The 25,627-nt window shown below is 46.3% G+C and overlaps 1 protein-coding gene across 3 annotated transcripts in view; it reads left to right on the plus strand.

The window, feature by feature from the left end:
• The window catches only part of RARG (retinoic acid receptor gamma), a 128,357-nt gene that overhangs the window by 81,420 nt on the left and 21,310 nt on the right, over positions 1–25,627 (plus strand). The window lies entirely within an intron of this gene.

Genomic DNA, 25,627 nt, shown 5'->3' on the forward strand with positions numbered 1-25,627 from the left:
AGTAAATCAGGAACGGCAGAAAGGAAGGAAGACTTTCTTTTGGGAGACGATGCCTAGAAGGCGGGGGGGGGGGAGGGCGTTCATCCTTCACAAAGCCTGGCAGCAGGGGTTTAATTTTTTACTTTTGTTATCTTTCCTCGATTTAAAGTAAAGGGGGGGGGGATTTGGCTATAGTCTACCACGCCGTGCAAATAGAATCCTTTAGTTAGGGAATGTTGCGTCCTTATTTTGGTACACACACTAGACTGTAGACACTATTGGAATCTGGAAATCTGGAAGTAGAAGCGGAGGCTGGGTGGGTGGGGGGGCTGTTTGCGAGATCTGTCAAACACCCAAGGGTGTCCCCAGCGGGTCCTGCGTTCCCTTTTCTCTTTGAGCAGCTGCCAAATCGCTTCCCTCCCTTCCTTCCCCGCTTTTTGGCACCCACCACCAGTGTTTACAACTTGCAGAAGAACAATCCTTTGATTTTTTTTACACACACGCACACACGGTGTGGTGCAAAGGCATCTCCCCATCACCTTTGGGGGCACCTGGGGAGGATGCAGGGTTAAGCTCCGCTCCCCTTTCTCCCGCCCGCCCCCCTCCTTACCCGAGGGGAGCTCGCTTTCAAAGCGGTTTCGTTTGGAACAGCCCCACCCCAGCCTGGCTGCCAAAGCGCTCTCAAGAAATGTGGCACTTTAACTCTTTCGCCGGCGCCTGGAAATCAAAACGCGTCGCTTCCTGCCTAGGTCTATAATTGAACTGTGGAAGGATTCCTTCTCCCACCCGGAGCGCTTGCAGAAGGTTGCAGAGGCACAACCAGAAGCAGCACCCTTCTTTGTGTGAGGACTGTAGAAGACTGTGGAAATAAGAAATTCTTACTACTGTGCTGTTTAATAAAAACTCAACAATAGCCATTCCAAGGAAACAGAGGGATTTTTTATTACAGAGGGTGGATTCTGAAGCTGAATTCGAGTCAGGGCTCAGTCAGGGACCTGGTTTTAAGATAAAGGTTCAACTCAGAAACATGTTAAATGATAAAGGGAGAAGTTTCCCTGGGCAAGGCCAGAGTGCCTTTTCATCACCATGAAGTAACCCATGCCATCTAGAATTTGGGATTCTGGCCTATAGGCTATAGTTTCGAGATAGGCTTGACAAATATACTGGCACCACTCTCTTTACAGATATAACTCTTTACAGGTTATAACAGCCCACAGGGCTTTATTTCCCACTTAGCAGATGGCTTGCAGTTCCAGTGACTACTGCTGCTTAAATAAGTGCTTAGTACCCATGGAGTGCCAGGAACTTTTGGGGGCTCTGGAACTGATCTGGTCTCTCCCTCTCTCTCTCTTTCTTCCTTTCTGGAGGGCTAAGAAGTGTACTTTTAGGAGGGCAGGAAGGGTCAGGAGCTGACAAAGGAAAGAGTGAGGAAGATAGTAAAGGTAAAGGTACCCCTGCCCGTATGGGCCAGTCTTGCCAGGCTCTAGGGTTGTGCGCTCATCTCACTCTATAGGCCGGGAGCCAGCGCTGTCCGCAGACACTTCCGGGTCACGTGGCCAGCGTGACAAGCTGCATCTGGCGAGCCAGCGCAGCACACGGAACGCCGTTTACCTTCCCGCTGGTAAGCGGTCCCTATTTATCTACTTGCACCCGGGGGTGCTTTCGAACTGCTAGGTTGGCAGGCGCTGGGACCGAACCACGGGAGCGCACCCCACCGCGGGGATTCGAACCGCCGACCATGCGATCGGCAAGTCCTAGACGCTGAGGTTTTACCCACAGCGCCACCCGCGTCCCTAGTGAGGAGGATACCTGGTGGTCATGCAGGAAAGGTAAGGATGGGCCAGTTTGTTTGTTTTGTTGGCTTAGTTGTTAGTAGTGCTTTTCATCTGCCCATCATCCCCTGATCCCAGGACAGGGCACAATACAGAGGAGCGTACAATGAAAACATCTCAACGCAATTAAAAGATCAGATAAAGCGTTATTGTACAGAGGGGGACATAACAAGCCCTCATCACAGGAGCACCCTAAGAGTCATCCTAACACCCAGCAGAAGTCCAGAAAAAAGGGAAAGGCTTTGCTGATGTTTGACTTTTTGAGTGGCACCATGCCATCTTTTATTATTTGGGTACAGGGGATGCAAGGGAAGAGACCATTTCCTGGTGTATGCTCGTGTCAACCAGCACTTTCCTCCTTATTGCGGAAGTAGCTGCAAAACTGAGAGAGGGTTGAGGCATCCCCTCTGCACCAAGTTTTAACTTCGCTTGATTTTTGTGGTGATACATCTCTGTTTTATGGTTTATCTGCCTTGGCATCAGTGATCATCCACCATCTGGCACAAAAAAGTGTCTACCCAGAAGAAAGGGGCAACTGCTTCTGTGAGTGTTGGAAGCCACAGTTGGGCTCTACATGCATACCAGGAGTGGGGAACCTATGGTCTTCAGGTGTTGCTGGAACATGACTCCCATCGCCCCTTGACCCATTGGCTATGCTGACTGGGGCTAGGAACATCTGGGGACCACAGGTTCCCCAGGCCTGATACATACAGTACATGTGACCATCCAGATGTTACTGGACTTCAGCACCTGCCAACTCCAGCCAGCATGGCCAATGATCAAAGATTGTAGTCCAGCAACATTTGAATGGCCACAGGTTTTCCAACCCTGTTCTGCGTTGATTTTTTTATTTTATTTATTATATTTCTATACCGCCCTTCATCATAAGATCTCAGGACGGTTCGCCTTGATGTGCCGCAGATACCTAACAAAAGGTCTGTGTGTCAGACAAATTGGTAAAAATAAAATCGTGGACCAGTAACTTCATTGAACTTTCTTGCAAGTCTTCCTCATGTCTCAGCACCTACAGGGATACGTGGCTACCCGCAATGGTTGCTTTGAAAACTAGGCCTTGGTTGCGCAACTGTTATGGAAATATGACATAGGAGGACATGTGAGCTTCTGTATCTATGGAGTGGCCTCTCCTGAGTGAATACACAGTCGCAGTGCCACCAATGATATGCCATCCAGCCTTAGCCAGCTTAACTCCCTATGAAATCTGAATCTCTAGATGACATAAAAGTTATGTAATACTGGTGAATGAAATTCTAGTCTGGCATTAGGGATAAAGGCCCTTGCAACAGCAGCAAATTGTGTTATTTTTCATACATATATAACTTTACTAGAGTTTCATAGCAAGTCTTGCTTCTCTCCGCAATAGCACTTGAGTTGTAGGTTAGTCTGAAAGAAGAGCATGGCAGGCTCAAAACCACTCAACAAACTTTGTGGCTGAGCAGAGGTTAGAACCTGGCCTTGTCACATCTACCCGGAGTCATGGCCTGATTTTTTTCTTTTCTTTCTGGCAAGCAGTGGTGGAGATAGATAATAAGAAGGCTCATCCACCAAACTGATCTTGTGTGGGAGGTCTGGATCATGGGCCCACTGGCTATTGAATTAGACTAGGGACCCTGCTAGATGCCATCTTCGTTTTAGAGACCGTAAACATTGCTAGAAAAGTAGACACAGGACCTTGAATATTCTCCACAATTCTGGGCGCAAGCACAGACATTTCTAGTGGGTGAGGAATTCAGCAGCTTGAGAACCTCTGCTTTCATTGCAAAATGAAAGAAGCAAGCCAAGACTTTAGTAGTCCTGGATGCAAATGTTCACAAGAAGCTTAGAGTTATTTAGGTTAAGTGTGATGTGTGTGTGGAAATGTGGCAGGATATGTGCATGTGCAGCATATTTGAGTGTTATAGGCAAAATTGCAAGTGTTTGATCAGCACAATGTTTTGTCTACATAAACATGCAATGCCTTGAAAGTGCATTGGTATTGCCTGTGTGTGTACAAGTATTCAAGTGCAGTAACCATGATGGGCATCATGTTGGTGGGAGAGGCATGTGGCTCTATGATCAGTGTAGGATATGTGAGCACTCCGTGGGATGTGTGTATATTATGGTGTGTAAGAGGTATGGGACAAGCTCTCTGCCATCAGGAATGCTGCTGCTGAGACAAATGGCTTGTATAGTGTCCCAGCTGCAAACAGTTTACGGCTGGTTATAAATGGCTTGTTTGAAGCTCCGGGAAGGCGAGGGCAGGAATTTCCTCAATTTCAGCAATTTAGGCTTTTAAAGCCCTCCAACAACCCCTACTCCTCGAGCCGGATTAAGCAGGGAGGGGGGCGAGGAAGGGCAGGAACAGCAGGGACCCTGAGTTGGCCAGTGTAGATGGACCACTGGCTTTGTGCAGGGGTTGGTCTAAGGGTTGGTGGCCTTCCTGGCTGATGAAACAAAAGAGGAGTGGTGGGGGATGGTGGTGGTGGTGAATGTCTCCCAGACTTGTGGAGCTAAAAGTGCTCTGCAGCTGCTGATGGCATCTGTAAGAGGCTGCTCCAGATTCTGTCCCGTCCCTTCGCTTGCTTCCTCGCTGGCTGCTTAGCGGCTGCCGGTGAATTGATTTATAAGAGATTCATCAACAGATAAAAGGACCCAGAACTGCTCAGAGCAACACTCAGGATTGCAAACTTGGCATGCTCTGTTTTAAAAAACATGAACCGTAAGGAGGGCCCCTGCTTTGGAATAAACCATGCTTACTTTGGCTTGGCTTGGATAGAACAAGGTCTTGTTCACCTGCATACAGTGATAGGCAGTCCATTAGCGTAAATGTGTGTGTGGTTTGTTAGTGCCTGTGTCTGTATGCACAAAAAGCACCTCTCCTTTTCTGAATCCCACCCAGGATAGGCATGCCTGTGTAAAAGCTGCCCTACCCTATGGACAAGTGCCCTGCGGGAGGAGAGTTTTGGATGAGGCTGCTATTGTTTCTTAACTCAGATTCTCTGGCACAGCCCTTCTTCATCATGGTGCTGTGCTGGTTGTGGTCTGATTTGAATTGTCATCCAAAACATCTGGAGGGCACCAGGTTGAGCAGATGTGGGCATGCATGCTTTGCTGTGCCCCATATTGCTATCTGTCCCTCTCACTATAACCTTCATTTCTAGGCCTCATGCGTAGGAGCAGCTATAACTACACCAGCTATATTTCTAATTCTTTGGTCGCCGTGCATGGAATAATAATTTCCAGAATAATAAATTTTGAGATTTCCCCCCCCTCCAATTTCATGTTTAATAATATTTAGCCTGTGCCATCATAGCAATATATATCATACAGTAATCTAAAACATTTTTTTCTTTTTAAAGAAATCCGATTTCAATATTTAAGTAAAATTCCAGAGCTTTAAAGGCTTAAACTCTGGTCACTTCTTTTTGGCTTTTTTTAAAAAAAGGAATCTTCTAGCAACACATGGAAAACCGAAAAGAGATAGAGTGTGTAGAAGCTGTAACCCTCCAAATGTGATTGGAGTCCCATCGCTCATGCACACCAGACAACACAGCCAACACAGTCAGTGTTGGACTTAGAAGCTGAACCACATCTGGAGGGACACAGGTTCCCTTATCCATTACCCAGAGCCTGGTTTAAAAGTCACCTGGTGTGGGTACAAGGAAATATTGGGTCTAGTGATCGTGTGATTGGAGATTCGCCACATTGTGCTATCCACAGAGCCCCTGGGTTAATTCTTTGCTCTGTCTATGCTCCTGAAGATTCTCCTTCCTTCCTTCCTTCCTCTCTCTCTCTCTCTCTCTCTCTCTCTCTTCTCTTCTCTTCTCTTCTCTCCTCTTCTCTTCTTTTCTTTTCTGTCCCAGAAGAACAAAGCTTTTTTCCTTTCGTTTTTAAATTCTAGCTTTCATAGTTAGCTTAAAAGATCTAAACATGTGCAGTTCCAAAGCGTCGAAAGGAATCCAGCTGAAAAGCGAGTATTTTATGAGATGGTTTCTTCACAAAGCTCGGAGGAGTTCCAGCTTGTTTCAAGGCAAATGCCTCTTAACAGGGTTGGGGGTGGGGGAACTAAACTCCTTTGCAGAACCTGAACTTGAGCTCTGCTCAGCTCCCCATTCCTCACTTGTTCAGCCCATTCCTCTCATTCTTCCAGCCATCACAAGAAAGTACCAGCATTTATTATGCATTTACATTTTATTATGCAGTATACGTTTGTGAATATACAGGTGCCACTTTTGTGGTGTGACTTCAGCTGCTTTGTCCTACCCGGTAATACTATGAGGAACATCCTAATGGCCTTGTCTGATAGAATCTGAGCAATCCGTTTTTGGTTTTTGTATTGTATAAGCTGGTTGCACTTTTGTACAGTTTTCATTCCCATTTTTATATGCACGAGTTGGATGAGAGTTTTTTATTTATACAGTCATGCATTTTTTTGCACCATGTATTCTGAGTAAATAATTGAAACCTCTTCCTTTCCATCCGAAAAGAGAGGCAGGGGAAGGAAGCGCAGATTATGACTCCATGAGTCTATTCGCCATCCTGGATCTGCATGCATCAGTCTAGTAGTGGAGATTGAGAGGGGGAAGCTTGGAGCTGAGAGGGGGAATCTGGCCCTAGTGAGTGATATTCCCCTTTGGGGGTGGATGGTAGTCCCCTGAATGCTCTGCCAATAGAGATTCAGAAGCCGTCTCCTCTTTCAGTTTTCAAGCATCCACTGAAAACCACCAAACATATGCAGGCAGTTAAGAAAATACCTGTCTGTAATGGTTAAAGTAAAGGTAAAGGGACCCCTGACCATTAGGTCCAGTCGTGACCGACTCTGGGGTTGCGGCGCTCATCTCGCTTTATTGGCCGAGGGAGCCGGCATACAGCTTCCAGGTCATGTGGCCAGCATGACTAAGCCGCTTCTGGCGAACCAGAGCAGCGCACGGAAACGCCATTTACCTTCCCACCAGAGCAGTACCTACTTATCTACTTGTACTTGACGTGCTCTCGAACTGCTAGGTGGGCAGGAGCTGGGACCGAACAACAGGAGCTCACCCTGTCGCGGGGATTTGAACCGCTGACCTTCTGATCGGCAAGTCCTAGGTTCTGTGGTTTAACCCACAGCGCCACCCGCGTCCCTTTCTGTAATGGTTAGTTGATCTCTAATTTTAAGTTTTCAATTTTTTAAAAAAATTCTCTATATGTATATTTGTTGCAAACTGCTTTTTTTAAAAAAAGAAATGAATAGTGGTATTCAAATATTTTTAACAAATAAATAGATTCACCCCCATTTCATGGAGGACAAGGCTACCACTATTCTGCTAGCCACAGTAACTAGGAATTTCCTCTGAATATCAGTAGCTGACAAACAACAGTGAGCAATGACTTTTGCTTGGGGCTTCCTTCTTGTTTTCGTCCCATAATAAGCCTCTGGTTAGCCACTGTGGGAACAGAATGCTGGACAAGACAGGCCTTTTGCCTGATCCATCAGGACTCTTGGGAAGTTAATCATCGAACATTTCCTACCATTGCTCCTGACCTGTCCCTGGTTTTGGATGGCACTCAAAGGCTGTGTCTAGTTGGCTGTCTCACTGTGCCCCGCTGCCTCTTGTAGAATGGGGAGGAGTTGGCACACCTTGCTGAGCTAGGCGGAAACAACCTGGGTTAGACAAGGGAGTGTATTGTGCTTTTAGAAAACAAACCCAAACACATGTCAAAAACATTGCTGCGGCTACTCTAAAGCCACAACAGATTTGCAAAACTCCACGAATGCTTTGCAAGTGAAGCACACAAGTGTCTATGTGAATGCCAGGAAGTAGGGCACAATGGTTACATTACAGAGTGCAGGAGGGTGATTTTGTTTACGTTGCAAGGGATGGCAGCCTGATGGGGGCAGTCACAGCTTCTTCCTTCACATTGCTGCTTCTGTCCCCTGCAGATGCAGAGGCTCAGATATCGCCTATCCCCTTTGAATCTGGCTTGTCAGGTTCTGTATCTCTGCACACATCTCCCCTCTTTCACCATTTAGGCATCTGTTGGTAGCTGAGCCCTGCTGTGGATATTGGATGGTTTGTAAACACACCCGGAGACAGGCAGTCCTCTTCTTCTTCCCCCCTCTTCCCCCCTTTGTGTGGCTCCAGGCAGTTATTTGGGTGTGTACAGAAGCTATTTAGAGAAGAATAAGTTGGGGCTAAAATGTGATGCTCTCCAGGAAATGACAGGCCTGATAAGAGCTTGGTCTGACAAGAGCCTTGAAGGAGCCTTATGTTAAAGTTTGCCAGTGGTTTCTGATGCTTAAGAGTACAAACAGGGTATCACCTCTCTCTCCTCACCCTCCCCAGCTAGGGCTGAAGGCACAGAATCTGGAACCTTGATTGGCAGAGTCATGCAAGAAGGATTCTAGAAAGACATGGATGAGCTGAAGGGGACTTTTGGGAAGAGGGGGGTCTGAAGGCTGGGATGAAAATTAAGAGGGTCTGCCAGAAGAAGAGCAGTCAGCCACTGACAGAGATTAGCACAAGAGTCATCATCTGAAGATCTTTGTGTACCTGGAAGGGGGGATGTGACCTAGAACTCCTGGGTTCTATTTTCCGCTGTAGGTATACAACCAGGATCTTTCTGGGTTACTTCCCAAGTGTGGGATGGGCTACTGTAAACTATAGCATTCTTCCTAGCACTGATATTTTACTGGGTCAGAATGCTGAGCATTCCTCACCTCTGTTGTTAAGTGATAGGGGACCCTTTCGAAGTCTGGTGGAAGAGTTCTTACTTTATTATTACTTTATTTTGTTTCGCTCTTTTCTTCTCTCATTGACCCTAAAGCATACTGTCTGCACACGAGCTTGAAGAACATCCTCTTCGATTTTTTATCTTGCTGTCAAGAACACGGTAGCATCACACACCAAAGGCCCTGCGGTCTCTTTCCACAGTGGACAACCAGATGGTTCCCACAAGCATGATAGGAGCACAATAGCTTTTTCTCCCCCCTTTTCTTTCCCATTCCCAAAAAAGGAATGGGATTGCTTCAAAAACTACCTGATAAAATATGGTTCCAAAAATAATACTTGGTTTTGCTTAGATTAATTTCACAGATATACAAGAAAACTGAGATTAATAAATGAAGACAGAACACTTACTACTTAAGGAAAGTATTGAAACCGCAAAGAGATAGTGGAAATCAACAAACATAGAAGGGATTCAAAAAAAATTCCAGAAGGGAAAGAAAGTGACCACAAAGAAAGAAAGAAAAGAAGGAGTACAAATGTAATTTCTTTTTGGGAACTTGGTGTATAGTATAAACAAATCACTGTTTGTATCCTTTGAAAAATTTGGTGTACTTGGTGTAATTTATTTATTTTTCTTTTTAATTTCTTTTTTGGTTTTGTTTTGTTTTGTCTTTTTTCCCTTATTTTCTTTAATATTTTAGTTTCCCCCCCTTTTCTCTTTTTGTATTTTTTCTTATAAGTTTTGAATATCTGGATGTAATATTTAATATATGCTTTCTTTGTAATTTTTAAAAATGCAATAATAATAATAAAAAGATAGGAACACAATAGCACACAGTTTTGCTTGTGTTCCCCAGAAACTAGTCTTCAGAGGCACACTGAAGTTGTGTGTAGCCATCACAACTCAAAGCCATTTGATAGTGTTATATTCCATGAATCTGCCTAATGGCCTTTTGCTAAATCTGTGGTAGTGAATCCCATAAGAAGTTAACCATGTACCGTGCGAAGAAGTTACTTCGTTTTTTCTGTCCTGAATCTCCCAGCATTCTCCTTTGTTTCCTTTAGTATAATCAAAGAGGGAGAAAACTGTATCTCTGTCTATGTTATACGCACACCATGCTTAATTTTGCACACCTCTTTCATGCCCTATGAAACCAAATTGCCTTTTTGCTAAACTAAAAAGCCCCAAATGTTGTACCTGTTCCAGTCCATTTTTATTTCCCTGAAGTGCACCGTTTCCAGCTCCTCTTTGAGAAGAACTGTCCATAGTACAGTGGTACCTCAGGTTAAGAACTTAATTCGTTCTGGAGGTCTGTTCTTAACCTGAAACTGTTCTTAACCTGAGGTACCACTTTAGCTAATGGGGCCTCCTGCTGCCACCACGCCGCCGGAGCACGATTTCTGTTCTCATCCTGAAGCAAAGTTCTTAACCCGAGGTACTATTTCTGGGTTAGCGGAGTCTGTAACCTGAAGCGTCTGTAACCTGAGGTACCACTTTATATCAAAAGAGCAGCTGCACCCTAGATTTGTATAAAGGCATTACAATAATTGGCAGCTTTATTTTTGATCTGTTTCCTAATCTTCCATAACATGGCGCTCACCTTTTTCACAGCAACTGCACAGTGGGTCAACGCTTTTATGGAGCTGTTTACCACAACCCCGGGCTGTTCTCTGACAGCTCAAGGCTCCTGTCAGCAAAAGTGTGAAGATGGGCTGTCTTCCTTCCATGTGCATCCCTTTGCACTTTCTTATTAACGCAACAACTATAGGGCAAAGTTGTTAAACAAAGAGCTGTAGCAGATTGAAGTGAGTCAGAAACACACACACACACACACACAACTGTCACCAAAGCTCACCTTCCATTGTCCTGTGTGATCATGGGCATGTGACGTCCCTGGGTTTCATTTTCCCCGTTTCAAAAATGCCAACATGGGTGAGCTGTACATTAATTATCAGCTGTGACACATTTGAAATGAATTCTTTGTCGCATAGTTTATCACACTTTGAACTTGACCCGGTAGCAAATTGGCAACCAGGGCAGATCTCTGAGCACAGGTGTTATATGCTGACAAGGCCTCACTTTCATCAGTCGTGTGGCAATATTCTGCACGGCTAACTGCAGCTTCTGGATCAGGTGCGAGGGAAGCCCCACATAGAGCAGTAATCCAGTCTTGCTCGTCCCCCTCTTGCCAAGAGAGTAACATCTAAATAGCTGTGGATTGCATTATTCCTTTCCACCACTGCACCATATTTGCATCAGATCACTGCTTCCAACATGGGAAAATTCACGTGCTGTGGGCATGATGCATGATGTGAAATTTGTACATGGTACTGGTGCCATAAGGGATGTGGGTGGTGCTGTGGGTAAAACCACAGAGCCTAGGGCTTGCCAATCAGAAGGTCAGCGGTTCAAATCCCTGCGACGAGGTGAGCTCCCATTGCTTGGTCCCTGCTCCTGCCAACCTAGCAGATGTCAAAGTGCAAGTAGATAAATAGGCACCGCTCCGGCGGGAAGGTAAACAGCGTTTCTGTGTGCTGCTTTGGTTCGCCAGAAGCGGCTTCGTCATGCTGGCCACATGACACGGAAGCTGTACGCCGGCTCCCTCGGCCAATAAAGCGAGATGAGCACCGCGACCCCAGAGTTGGCCACGACTGGACCTAATGGTCAGGGGTCCCTTTACCTTTACTGGTGCCATATGGGGAGTCAGCCATGTGGGGAGCGCAGCAGTTGGGTTGCAGACATAAGGTGTGAAACTGGCCCTTAAATCTCCACAGTGCCTTAAGTCCTTTTTGTCTTTTAGCTGCTATAGACCTGAAGGTTGTTTGATTGCTGCCTTTAGTGTTTTTTTATTAGCTGCACACCTGTTGACAACTTTTTCAGTTAGATTTCTTTATTATTGTGTATATTGCCTTGTGAGCCTGTGTGGAAAGGGTCCCCCCCCCCTTAATCCTGCAAATAAATAAATAGTGCTTGCTTTTTGGGATTTTCCTCCTGGCGGCAAATCTTGCTAAACTGGTGTCCAGAGAACTTCACATTCTTGCCTGTAACCAAGACCCCTTCCTCTGCAAACTGTGGCCATCAGTGAGCTGATAAAAGAATACACACACACACCTTCAATTTGATCCAAAACACAGTAACTTATAGGCTTTCCCAGCATAATTCAAAGTGTTGGTGCTGACCTTTAAAGCCCTGAACGGCCTCGGTCCAGTATACCTGAAGGAGCGTCTCCAACCCCATCGTTCGGCCCAGACACTGAGGTCCAGTGCCAAGGGCCTTCTGGCAGTTCCCTCGCTGCGAGAAGCCAAGTTACAGGGAACCAGGCACAGGGCCTTCTCAGTAGTGGCACCTGCCCTGTGAAACGCCCTCCCATCAGATGTCAAAGAGAACAACAACTACCAGACTTTTAGAAGACATCTGAAGACAGCCCTGTTTAGGGAAGCTTTTAATGTTTGATGCATTACTGTATTTTAATATTTTGTTGAAAGCCGCCCAGAGTGGCTGGGGAAGCCCAGCCAGATGGGCGGGGTATAAATAATAACTTCAACAACTTCTTCTTCTTCTTCTTCTTCTTCTTCTTCTTCTTCTTCTTCTTCTTCTTCTTCTTCTTGGATGGACTGAGAGAAGAGTTAGCAGGAAGGCACTCCAGCTGATGGAAGACGCCTTCAGTTCATCTTCTGGAGGCCTCCTCCTAGCCCCTGTACCATAGCTCACCCTGTTCAGCAGAGTCCCTGGACCCTGAGGAGAGTTGCTTTGGGAAGCTCCAGGGTGCGAGGCGTGGGAGGCAGGGGTTGCTTTTGGGAGGAGGGGGCAAAAAAGAAACTTTCCACCCACTCCCTTTTCAGACTTTTCTCTGTATTTTCAGCTTTCACACTGGGAAGAGTTGAGAAAGATTTAGATCTTTCACATGACACTCGTATGTGTGTGTGAATAATGATAGTGCTACATTGCTGGGGACAGACAACAGGAGTTGGCTGTTTTGTCTACATCCTCTGCTTGCTAACTTCCTAGAAAGGTCTGTGTGGGGCTGGTTTTTACACTGATAAATTCTGGATTCTAGAATCCAAATAATTAGCTCACAGCAGAGCCTGCACTAAAAGGGACACGGGTGGCGCTGTGGGTTAAACCACAGAGCCTAGGGCTTGCCGATCAGAAGGTCGGCGGTTCGAATCCCCGTGACGGGGTGAGCTCCCGTTGCTCGGTCCCTGTTCCAGTTCGAAAGCACATCAAAGTGCAAGTAGATAAATAGGTACCGCTCTGGTGGGAAGGTAAACAGCGTTTCTGTGCGCTGCTCTGGTTCGCCAGAAGCGGCTTAGTTATGCTGGCCACATGAGCCGGAAGCTGTACGCCGGCTCCCTAGGCCAATAAAGCGAGATGAGCGCCGCAACCCCAGAGTCGGCCACGACTGGACCTAATGGTCAGGGTCCCCTTTACCTTTACCTTAGAGCCTGTACTGCAGGTTCTTGTTTGGTGCAAGAGTTTAAAACAGATCTGACTCTCTGTAGGAGAGGGGTTGTAGCTCAGCTTTAGGACACATGCCTTGCATGTAGAACAGAGGCAGGCAGTGTTGTTGAAGTGCAGTTCCAGGCCATTGGAGGCAGGAGTCATTGAATTGTAAAGTTGAAAGGAACTGCGAGGATCGTTCTAGTCCAACACTCTGCAATGCACGAATATGTAGCTGTCCCATATGGGGATTGAACCTGCAACCTTGGCATTGCCAGCACCATGCTCTAACCAACTGAGCTATCTGGTCCAACAACATTAGAAAAGGCTCCAAGTTAAAACTTGGCCTCTCCATTCAAAAGGATCAGGTAGCAGGTGGTGGGGAAGACCTCCTAGAGTTTGTTAAGGGTGCTGGGAATTGTATCTCTGTGTGAGGGGGAAACTACGATTCCCAGGATGTACAGTACAGTGGTACCTCGGGTTACAGACATTTCAGTTACAGACTCCGCTAACCCAGAAATAGTACCTTGGTTTAAGAACTTTGCTTCAGGATGAGAACAGAAATTGCATGGCGGCAGCGGGAGGCCCCATTAGCTAAAGTGGTACCTCAGAACAGTTTCAGGTTAAGAACGGACCTCCGGAACGAATTAAGTTCTTAATCCTGTATACAGGATGTACAGTCATACCTCGGGTTACAGACGCTTCAGGTTGTGCATTTTTGGGTTGCACACTGCTCCAAACCCAGAAGTACCGGAACGGGTTACTTTCGGGTTTTGGCGTTTGCGCATGTGCAGAAGCATTAAATCGCGCTTTGCGCATGCACCGAAGTGCCAAATCACGACATGCGCAGACGCAGCGCTGCAGGTTGCAAACGTGCCTCCCACACGGATCACGTTCGCAACCCGAGCATCCACTGTACTAAATGTATGGTGTGGGTATAGCCAGTCTCCTCTAGTATATGGTAACTTTCTCTTTCTAATCCCTCAGCTTCAGGGCAGATGGTCCATCTCACGTTTTCATGCCCAGTCCATATTTCAGTACAATAATATGCATGTGATTTCATAAGAGAACACAGAACAGATAAACCATGGGTTTTTTATTAAGACCTAGTAAAACACACTTGGAGAGACAGGTCTACTTTGCATCTGGGTGGTTTGTTTTATTTTATTTTGTTGTTGCAAGCACTGTATGTTTGAAATTGTAATCGGGATTTCTTTCCTGTAAAATGCGATTTTTATTACTGACTTCAAAGGGTTGTGAAGATGAACGGAGCGTGGAACTGACCCACATATTATAAAGAACAAGGTGGCAGAATTCTGGACTGTGCCACTTAAGACTGCCAGTTCCTGCCAAAAGGATGGTAATACTTTTTAACATCCCCCCTAAAAGAAATCCCCTTTATAGGGGTATGCTAAATGTTTCCCACCCCCATGTGCTAGTTGACTGCATGCTTGGAGGTTTTGTGTGTGTGTGTGTGTGTGTGTCTGTGTCTGTGTCTGTGTCTGTGTCTGTGTGTCTGTATGTCTCTCTGTGTTTTAAATGTGTAATGTTTTTTTAAAAAATGACTGCCCCTGCAGTGATACGACCCAAAATTCTACCACCTGATTATGAAGAACCAAAGAAGGATTCTAGCTTTGAGAGGCATTTTATGCAATCAGCTGACTATGGAAGTATTTGAAATCATGATTAATGTGCTGCCTCTTGTATTCCTGCTGGGCTGCGTATTAGGATTTCCTGCTCTCATTTGTTCCCCAGAGGACAAGGACTGGACACAGACGTCCACTCCCATGGGCCAGCCACCATATTTCATGCCGCTTGTTCCGCCTCCGTGAAGGTGCATTGGCCTTCTGCCCCCTGGGAATGTGTTTGCGTTTGTTCCCTCTGTTGGAGCATCAGATTGCTGTCAGCACGGGGGCGATTTATGGCCAGGCCTGCTCTTCCCCCCGTTCATGTAGGCGGGAGAGCCCTGTCCTGCTGCGGAATTTATTTCCTGCCCTCTTGCTCCCACCTGTTGCAGAACACACTCTTTATCTCGCTTAACGATGCCTCAAAAAGCCCGACAGCTTGGCTTCCGGCGGCCATGCAGGGAGCTCTGGGTGGCCTTGGCTGTGGTCCCTTTGCCACCCTGGGCTCCTTCACACTGTGTGACTCCGGGCAAACAAGGCGGGAGCTGTCAAATGCAATTGGGGAATCCAGGGAAACAAGTCTGTACTCTGGCTCTGAAACATCCTCTGCAAAACTGCACAGGGAAGGGACTTTTTTTTTGCTCCTTCCCAGTTCTGATGGTGTGGGGGCAGTGGGAGGCCATTTCCAAAGCTTGCTTCTCTGGTCCACAGAAGCAAACGCCTGGGGTTCCTTGAATGCTTCTCTAGAGCTTCGTTCATGACAAGATTGGTGACAGCAGGCAAGCTTCCGTGAAAGCCAAGTTTGCTCACAGTGATCAGTCTTCTCCTGCAAGAGGCAGCCACATGCCTTATACCACCTCAGAACAGGTTGTCCTTCTAACCCATCAATCTCCTTTGCCTAGCAGTGGGTCCCTGGGTTCTAGGTTGGGTAGGTGCAAGACAGGGCAGGGCTCTCTTGCACCTATAGTAACTGTGCAGACAACTGGGGTACTGTAATGTACTGTACACGAGGGACGCAGGTGGCGCTGTGGTCTAAACCACTGAGCCTAGGGCTTGCTGGTCAGAAGGTCAGCGGTTCAAATCCCCACGACGGGGTGAGCTCCCGTTGCTCGGTCCCTGCTCCAGCCAACCTAGCAGTTCGAAAGCATGTCAAAGTGCAAGTAGATAAATAGGTACCATTCCGGCGGGAAAGTAAACGGCGTTTCCGTGTGCTGCTCTGGTTTCTCCAGAAGTGGCTTAGTCATGCTGGCCACATGACCCAGAAAAACTGTGGACAAACGTTGGCTCCCTCGGCCAGTAAAGCGAGATGAGCGCCACAACCCCAGGGTCATTTGCGACTGGACTTAACTGTCAGGGGACGCGGGTGGCGCTGTGGGTTAAAGCCTCAGCGCCTAGGACTTGCCGATCACATGGTCGGCGGTTCGAATCCCCGCGGCGGGGTGCGCTCCCGTCGTTCGGTCCCAGCGCCTGCCAACCTAGCAGTTCGAAAGCACCCCAGGGTGCAAGTAGATAAATAGGGACCGCTTACTAGCGGGAAGGTAAACGGCGTTCCGTGTGCTGCACTGGCTCGCCAGATGCAGCTTGTCACGCTGGCCACGTGACCCGGAAGTGTCTGCGGACAGCGCTGGCTCCCGGCCTATAGAGTGAGATGAGCGCACAACCCTAGAGTCTGGCAAGACTGGCCCGAACGGGCAGGGGTACCTTTACCTTTTTACCTTTAACTGTCAGGAGTCCTTCACCTTTACCTTTTTTAATGTACTGTACACATAGTTTAGAAGCTGCAGCTATTGCAAAATGACCAGCTGAGTGTCACTTGGTGACAGTGTAGAAGTGGGCAGTCTTGATTATAACAGCCATCCTCTGAATGCGGGGTAAAAACTAATAACCTTCCAATGCATTAAAAAAAGCATATACAGTGGTACCTCATTACGCACTTAATTCGTTCCGGAGGTCCGTTCTTAACCTGAAACTGTTCTTAACCTGAAGCACCACTTTAGCTAATTGGGCCTCCCGCTGTTGCCGCGCCGCCGGAGCACAATTTCTGTTCTCATCCTGAAGCAAAGTTCTTAACCCGAGGTACTGGGTTAGCGGAGTCTGTAACCTGAAGTGTATGTAACCTGAAGCGTATGTAATCCGAGGTACCACTATATAACCAAGTTTCCTGGACTCTGCCACTTGAATTTTTTATTTTTTTATTTTTTGGGGCTGCTCTGTTTTATATGTGATAAACAGTTGTGTATTTATCTTCTTTTCATCCAGTTTTTAAGGAAACTTTAACTGATTTTTTTTTTCATTTTCCCTATTGTGTCTTTTTATTGTAAGTCACTTAGAAGTTTTTATTATGTTAAATAGCATGTTTAAGAAATAAATAAGTGAGTTGCGGAGACAGCCTATCAAGTTAAATTGATCAACTTTATTTTGAATATTATTTTAGTTTAATCCCCCCCCCCCCCGCTTTGAACATGTGTGCTTGAAGAAGAGGTCCTGAAACCCCACAGCTTGCTTTGACTGTTTGTTGCTTTGGAACAGAATCACTTCACTTTATGGTTGCCAAGTCATTTATTGGTCCCTTCAGTAGGAGATGGATTTGCAGACTTTAGCATGAGTTAATATTTATCTCTGCAAAGTAGAAGTTTCTGTCTTTTGATTTAGTTTAAGGTATATTAGCAGGGGCCAGCAAAATGTTGGCAACTGTATTTCACTTACGGAACTATTGCTACAGTTCTAGATTCAGGTAGGTAGCCGTGTTGGTCTGACACAGTCGAAATGTATAGAAAAATAAAAAAATTGACCAGTAGCACCTTAGAGACCAACTAAGTCTCTTCTTGGTATAAGCTATCTGAAGGAGTGTGCATGCACATGAAAGCATGCACACTTCTTCAGATACACTGCATGCACACGAAAGCTGATGCCAATAACAAACTTAGTTGGTCTCTAAGGTGCTACTGGAAGAAATTTTTATTTTATTTTGTTTCGACTACGGCAGACCAACACAGCTACCTACTCGTAACTAGAACTCTGTCTTTCCAGTCTTATACCCACCACCACATTGTATCTTCCTGATATAAGAAAGATTGCTCTGATGTAGTTCATGGAATTCCAGGAGTTTGGGCTTGCAAAAACTTACAGATTCTGAGCTTTGCAATTAAAAGCTGTGATGGCACATCTCCACATTACTGTGTGTGTGTTTGTCTCTTTGTGTTACCTGGCATTCTTTCTCTCTTATCCATCTCCCTTAATTCTCACCAGCTTTTCAGACACAACCCTCTGTGTTTATGGGCTGTTTTCAGGTAAATAAAGGCCTTCCAGTGAGATCTAATCACCTGGCAGGGCCTCCTTTTGTTCTCCTCTATCTTCTGGCCCTAGGGAGCCAGTCATGCACTGTTGGAGCCAAGGGAACAGCCTCCAAAGGCCTATTGTCTTATCTGAAAGAAGAGGATAATGCAGAGAGTTAAAATTCATGAGCTTCTAATTGTCCCTTCTTCTCTGATGCTGATGAAGACTCCACTGGAGAGATTTGCAGGGACAGGAAAAGAGGCTCTGGCGGAATGGATAAACAGGAATTGGCGAACCTTAAATGTTTCCCTCCCTTCTCATGGTTAAAAAGGTTTTTTTTCTGGTGGTGGTAGTGGTGGGTGATAGTCAAATTTATATCAAGACCAGGAGACGAGCCATAGCAGGAAGCTACTCTAGCTTGCAGTGCTTCCAACATCTCTTTAATGCATGATCCATCCCCATAAGAACCCTGTGAGAACACCATAACCAGACACTGGAGAGACCTGTCAGGAGTAAGCATGGACCAATGGTACCAAATAGTATGGGAAACAGCCCTACTGGAAAAATTAACTAATAAACTGAAACTGACACGGGGACAAACAGAAGAAGACACCTTCACCCCGGTATGGCTCCCCTTTATCACATACACAGCCCAACAAGACAATGACAATAATCCACCAACAGCATACAAATCAATATGGCTAACCTGATCCAAAACACCCACCCACCCCACTCACACACGAAAACAAAGATCACCACAGCCAATCACAAACAACCACACCCTAGGCCAACCCCAAACTCTCTCACCACCAAAGGAACACAAGTGAACAACACAAACAACGCTGACACCAAACTCTACATACACTAAGCATAATAGAAACACCACCACCTGACCCCACCCCCATCCATCTTCCCTCTCTCCACCCCCCCTTTCTTTTTTCTTTCTTTTTTCTTCTCCCCCTAATGCCTCAACAAATGAAACGGATTTGTAAAAATGTTACATGGGGGGAAAAAATACGAGGCATTACACTTCTGTAAAACAAGAAAATCCTAAATAAAATATTAAAAAAAAATAAGAACCCTGTGAGTTTGGCCAGTTGCTTCCATTTTACAAACAGAGAACATTTGCCGCTGAGAATGTGCCAGGCCAGCGATTGGAAATGGAATCCAAGAATGAAGGTGTAGGGCCCTGGTGTTTGTGTCTTGAACCTCTGCTGCTTTGCCATTGATGCTCCATCATTTCATCTATGGCCAGTCCAGCAGACTTGGCTCCATGCATTGAGGTTGCCATCTAGTATTAAGTACCAAGACCATCCGAAAAGCCTGTCAGCTGATCCTCAAGGGCCAGTCCTCACAAACCAAGCTCTGTAAAGCTCCAGCCTTAGAGATGCTCCTCAGTCTGAGACACATGCTGCTCTTCTGAGGCTGCTGATTTCTACTCCTTTTTTTATTGCTGGCGGCTGCTGAGGATCATGTTGCATACCTGACTTTGACCTTGCATCTGTTTCTGGCCTTTTTATCCAGCCCTCTCTGTCCACCTCAGATCTTGACCCCTGTCTGATTCTGACCATGCCTCTGCCTGAAGGAGACATCTTTATTCCTCTTGACTGATGGATGTTGAAGGTGTGAATCTACTCTTTGCCTTTTAGTCATGCAGTGTAGGAATAACATAAGAATTCAGCCTGCTAAACCTGGAAGGTAGCCCATCTAGGAGAAGGAAAACTCTGGTCCTAAACCTCCACTGCCTTGCATGACATCTTTGGGAGAAGAAAAGACTTTAGGAGGATTCCTTTGCGCAAATCCAGAGTGGAGTTCCTAATACAGTTGCATGGCTCCTTGTATGCCTCCGTTCTGCAACTCTTGCAGCCCAGCTGGTGACAAACGTATTGCTCTGCTTTGACCCGCATCAGTGAGGTTCCTTAGGTGCTGCTAACACAGTGGTTTGACTTCACCCCTGGAGGTGCACTCCATTGACTCTTGAAACAGACCGATGCCAATAACACCAAAAGAGCCTATCAGCGAAGCAGTGTAAGGTTCGTGCTCCCAGGAGTGACTCATAGGCTTTGGCAGAAGCCATGGACAGAAACCAGGCCCTGGTGCTGGAATAAATTAAGAACTCGCTGAGATCTCTTCCCATGTGTGTCAGGATCACCTTCTACCTAGCTCCAGAGAACATTATTGTTCCCAGTAAGCCTTGCTTAATGGTGTGGGGCATCTCTGTCTTTTGGAAAGTGAACATTCCCTACAGACCCTGTCCAGGTGAGAAAGGGCAGAGTAGGTAAAATCATCAGTTCTGAAAGGAGTTGCTTGCATCATACATCTTTTAGACCATCTTCAGACCCCTCAATCTGTTCGGTGGGACTTCTTGCTTTCGACTCACCAGTTTTAAATCTGCACCTTGTTGCCTTGGATGGGGAACCCATGATCTTCCGGATTGTGTTAGACTCCAGCTCCCATCAGCCCCAGTCCCCAGCCACCATTGATGATGGTCAGGGATGATGGGAGATGTAGTCCAGCAACACCTGGAGGGCCGCAAGTTCCCCAGCCCTGTAGCTCAGGAGCAGCTGCTGCTATCATGAGATTTGCCTTCCCAAAGGCAAGGAATGAGTCTGTGGGTCATGAACCCAGCCTTGTCAGACCCAAGTACAATCTACAATTGTACTTCAGCTCTTACCCAAGAGATCCCTTAAGAGGCATCGCTTAGAAACAGTTGCCTAGCGAACATCCTTACCTAAGCAGTCCCTGAATCACTGAAAAGGAGAAACAAACAGTGGTTCCTAAGACAATACCTGTGGGGACCAGTGAATAAAATGTTGAGACCTGTCTCTCTGCCTCCGTTCTCCATTGACAGAACAAGAGCAAGAGCGACCAGCTTCTCAAGGTTACTACAAGAGTGAAAATTAAAGCGTAAAGCTGAAACAAAGATGTTGCCGTGGGAGAAGAATTGTGGAGGCCTTTCAAAGCAGCCTTCTTCCATCTTAGGCCCTCAGATGACGACAATGGGACTATAACTCCCATCATCCCTGCCCATTGGCCAAGCTGGCTGGGGACGATGGGAGTTGTAGTCCAATAACACCTGGGGACCCAGAGCTGAATACCGTATATTTCGCTCCATAAGACGCACCAGACCACAAGACGCGCCTTGTTTTTGGAGGAGGAAAACAAGAAAAAAATATATTCTGAATCTCAGAAGCCAGAACAACAAGAGGGATCACTGCGCAGCGAAAGCAGCGATCTCTCTTGCTGTTCTGGCTTCTGGGATAGCTGTGCAGCCTGCATTCGCTCCATAAGACGCACACACATTTCCCCTTACTTTTTAGGAGGGAAAAAGTGAGTCTTATAGAGCAAAAAATACGGTAATTACGTTTAAAGAACTTGAATGATGCGGGCACCTTAGCAGCAACCAGTTTTTAATAGGCCATATTTCGCATAAGGCCTGGGCATTGGTTCCTCTCACGGACATGCTCCAGCACTAGCCAACCAAAATGCAGGCAAAAGGCTCGTTCTGTACCTGCTCTAAGTACAAACACCAACAAAGGGCTGTGCTGGGGTTAGCCTTGTATTCCCCCAGCTTCCCACTCCCATTTGCCTGTGGCTTGGTTTGTAGGCAGCAGAAAGCCGCAGAGGTTTGTAAAATAAGGGAGAGGGCTCTCTATGATGCATTGTATACCTGAAGGAGCGTCTCCACCCCCATCGTTCAGCCCGGACACTGAGATCCAGCGCCGAGGGCCTTCTGGCGGTTCCCTCATTGCGAGAAGTGAGGCTACAGGGAACCAGGCAGAGGGCCTTCTCGGTAGTGGCACCCGCCTTGTGGAACGCCCTCCCATCAGATGTCAAAGAGATAAATAATTACCTGACATTCAGAAGACATCTTAAGGCAGCCCTGTTCAGGGAAGTTTTTAATATGTAACGCTGTACTGTTTTTAACACTGATTGGGAGCCGCCCAGAGTGGCTGGGGAAACTCAGCCAGATGGGCGGGGTATAAATAATAAATTATTATTATTATTATTATTATTATTATTATTATTATTATTAGTCGCGCAGTGAATAGGGAGGCTTTTAAGAGCTGCCATGTTGGACAGAGAAGCTGTGCTGTGTAATAAAGAGAGGAACTCATTAGACTTTTCTGTGGGGAGGAGGGGGCATATGGGAAACGGAGGGGTCTAGGCTGAGCTCCCAGCTTGCCAGTTGCCCTAAAGCCCTGTCTCTATTAAGGGGCTCACTCCTGGAAATCTCATCACAGTGACAACCTGCAGCCTGTACTCCTGCTATGTGAAGGACTTAAGTGGCTTTGAAATGGATACTCTATTTAGCCATTTCACTGTGGGGAAATGGAAGGTGCCACGTTGAATCACGAAGCCTGTTAATACTGGTGCCCCTGGGATGCTAAGAGCAGAGGCACTGACTCTCCCTTCCAGCTGTATCTTAAGAGTGGCTCCACATTTTATGCAACAACCTTGTTTTCGCCGCTGGCATTGCTCTGGTATTTCCTACAGTGTACCCACAAAGCATTAACAAACAGTTATGCGCCTTCAAAAACACACATGTTTGCACACATTAGGAAGGTGCAGCTGAATCCTGGCTCCTCTGGGTACACAGGTGTTTCAGCAGCACTCCATGTCAAACAATTGCTGGGCAAAATGCAGGCCTGCTCATAATTAAGTTTAACGCTGAGCTCCCACTTGGAAAATACAAACCCTTTTGTGAAAGGGAAACCTTTGGGTTCTGACACGACTCTACGATTCTATGAAAAGCAGAATTCCCATGTTGGAGCAAGACAAAGATACTGCTGCGGGTGGGTTTTTGTATAAAAAATATAAATATAAATTTTGTATAAAAAATCACGGCCTAGGACCCTCGTACCTATGGGACCGCCTCTCCTGGTATGCCCCACGGAGAGCCTCAAGGTCCATAAATAACAACACCCTAGTGGTCCCATGCACTAAGGAAGTTAGATTGGCTTCAACCAGAGCCAGGGCCTTTTCAACTCTGGCTCTGGCCTGGTGGAACGCTCTGCCTCATGAGACCAGGGTCCTGCAGGATCTGATTTCTTTCGGCAGGGCCTGTGAGACAGAGTTGTTCCGCCTGGCCTTTGGCCTGGAGCCAATTTGATTCCCTCCCCCTCTTTCTTTTTTCTTTTTCCTTTCTCCTCCTGTGATGAGGCTGCATTTTAATATTTTAATGTTGCAATATTTTAATGTTGTATTTTAATCTTGTTTTTAAGTTGTATTCATTCAACTTATTTTTATTATTGCTTGTTAGCCGCCCTGAGCCCAGCCTTGGCTGGAGAGGGCAGGGTATAAATAAAAATTATTATTATTATTATTATTAGTCCCTGCCCACATGAAAATTATGTGGCCAGAGTCATCTCCTGCAGCTTTTACCAACTCAGAAACACACATATATTAATTGTGCATAAGTCATTGCAGTCTATATATATTTGGTCTTGAACATTGGTCAACCTATCTCACTGTTGACAGCTTTGGAGAGAGGAAGGTCCCTTCTAATACCACTCTGGGTGGATCTAAACACAAGCGGGGGTGGGGGTGGAGAACGCTATAAACAAGTCAGAAATTAGATCATTTCAACAAAAGAAAACAATCTCTATGGAAAATTGTGCTTAAAAATTTCCTGCTCTCTTGCGCCATCTGGTGATGCATGTTTATTTCACATTCAAATAGCTGTTTCTTTACTAGCTGAGTCCTGAGTTTAGTCATTTGGGGTAGACATTGACCAAAGCAGCTGACACTTTTACGTGTCTACAAATGTATAGTATAAAAATATGTGTTTCCTTCCAAGTGGCATCCACGCACCATCTCCATGCTGGCTTATACGCTACGGTAGTCTAATACAGAGGAAGCTTGTTATCTTATCAGCTTGAAGGACGATGAAACTTGTAGATACGTCATTTAACTGGGAGCTGTGGGGTTCAATCAGCTACTGACTCTGTTGATCAGCTGTTAGGCATTAACAGCAAACAGCTGGTTGATGCAATCAGCTGTCACCACCGAAAAGGTGATCGGTGCAAAAACACCAAGGCAGAGAATCTCCAATTTAGGGCCTAGATCTGGCATGTTGCTTAATTTCACCTGGACCTCACATGCCTCTTTTTCCTTTTCCTTTTCCTTGCATAAAGGTAAAGGGACCCCTGACCATTAGGTCGAGTCGTGGCCGACTCTGGGGTTGCGGCGCTCATCTCGCTTTATTGGCCAAGGGAGCCGGTGTACAGCTTCCAGATCATGTGGCCAGCATGACTAAGCCGCTTCTGGAGAACCAGAGCAGCGCACGGAAACGGCGTTTACCTTCCCGCCAGAGCGGTACCTATTTATCTACTTGCACTTTGACGTGCTTTCGAACTGCTAGGTTGGCAGGAGCAGGGACCAAGCAACGGGAGCTCACTCCGTCGCGGGGATTCAAACCGCCGACCTTCTGATCGGCAAGTCCTAGGCTCTGTGGTTTCACCCACAGAGCCACCCGCTTTTCCTTTTTCCTTGCGTATATGTAAACAAAACATCAATTAACACTGAATTTCCACTTTGTTCCAATTTGAGTGGCCTGATCTGCATCTTCCAAACCTTGAGTTAAGAACTTTGCTTCAGGATGAGAACAGAAATCTCGCGGCGACAATGCAGCGGCAGCGGGAGGCCCTATTAGCTAAAGTGGTGCTGTAGGTTGAGAACAGTTTCAGGTTAAGAACGGACTTCCAGAACGAATTAAGTTCTTAACCCGAGGTACCACTGTACTGGGCAACTTCTTGGCTGATGTTGAGTCAGAGTGTGCTGTCAGCACCTCCAAAGCTTTCCTCAGGTGCTTTTTGTTTGTGTGTGGCTCTTGCTGATCTTTTTTCCTTTGGGTCAGTAGCCTCTGATTGAAAAAGAAGTTTTGCATCCCTGCACCAAGGCTGTTTCCCCCTCAGCCTTTGGAATTGTTGAATTCCCAGCTCCCATCTTCCTCATCCAGCTTAGCCAGTGGTCAGGGATGATGGGATTTGTAGTCCCAGAACATCTGGCTCTCCTATCTTTAAAAGACATCTGAAGGCAGCCCTGTTTAGGGAAGTTTTTAATATTTAATGCTGTATTGTTTTTAACACTTGATTGGGAGCCGCCCAGAGTGGCTGGGGAAACTCAGCCAGATGGGTGGGGTATAAATTATTATTATTATTATTATTATTATTATTATTATCATCATCATCATCATCATTTTGCATGTGCTCCTGCCACCACAGAACTGTTGCCCTCGAGTTGGAGACAGTAGACCTGGGGTAGTCAACATGGTGCACTCCAGATGTTGATGGACTACAACTCCCATCATGCCCTGCCCACATGGCTAGTGGTGGGGGGTGATGGGAATTCTAGTCCAATAGCTTATGGAGGATACCATGTTTGGCTACCCCTGCAGGAGTACTGGATGAGATATGTCAGTAGTCCAAAATGAGTAGGACTGATTCTTTTGGGAAATGAATGAAACCTTAAATCTAGCTTCCGTTGGAAAAGTTTTGTCAAGGGCACTGAAGCCCACCACACGGCATACGTTGTTCAGCTTGCTCTTCTAGCTTCTGAGATTTGGCCAGGCCTTACCCATGTGCACTTTCAAGCATATCTTCACAATATTAAGGGCTAGAAATCTGCTGTTCGAAAAGAAAATGCATGCTGAGATTCTTCACAATTGTGTGGTGCCCAGCACCAAATTATTTGAGGTCCCCCCCTCGAATATCTGCCTATGAAGAATCTTGTTTTCAGCAGAGGATACAGAGAATAGGCCAGGCA

The sequence above is a fragment of the Podarcis raffonei genome, chromosome 2 (assembly GCF_027172205.1).
Source record: "Podarcis raffonei isolate rPodRaf1 chromosome 2, rPodRaf1.pri, whole genome shotgun sequence".
NCBI lineage: Eukaryota > Metazoa > Chordata > Lepidosauria > Squamata > Lacertidae > Podarcis > Podarcis raffonei.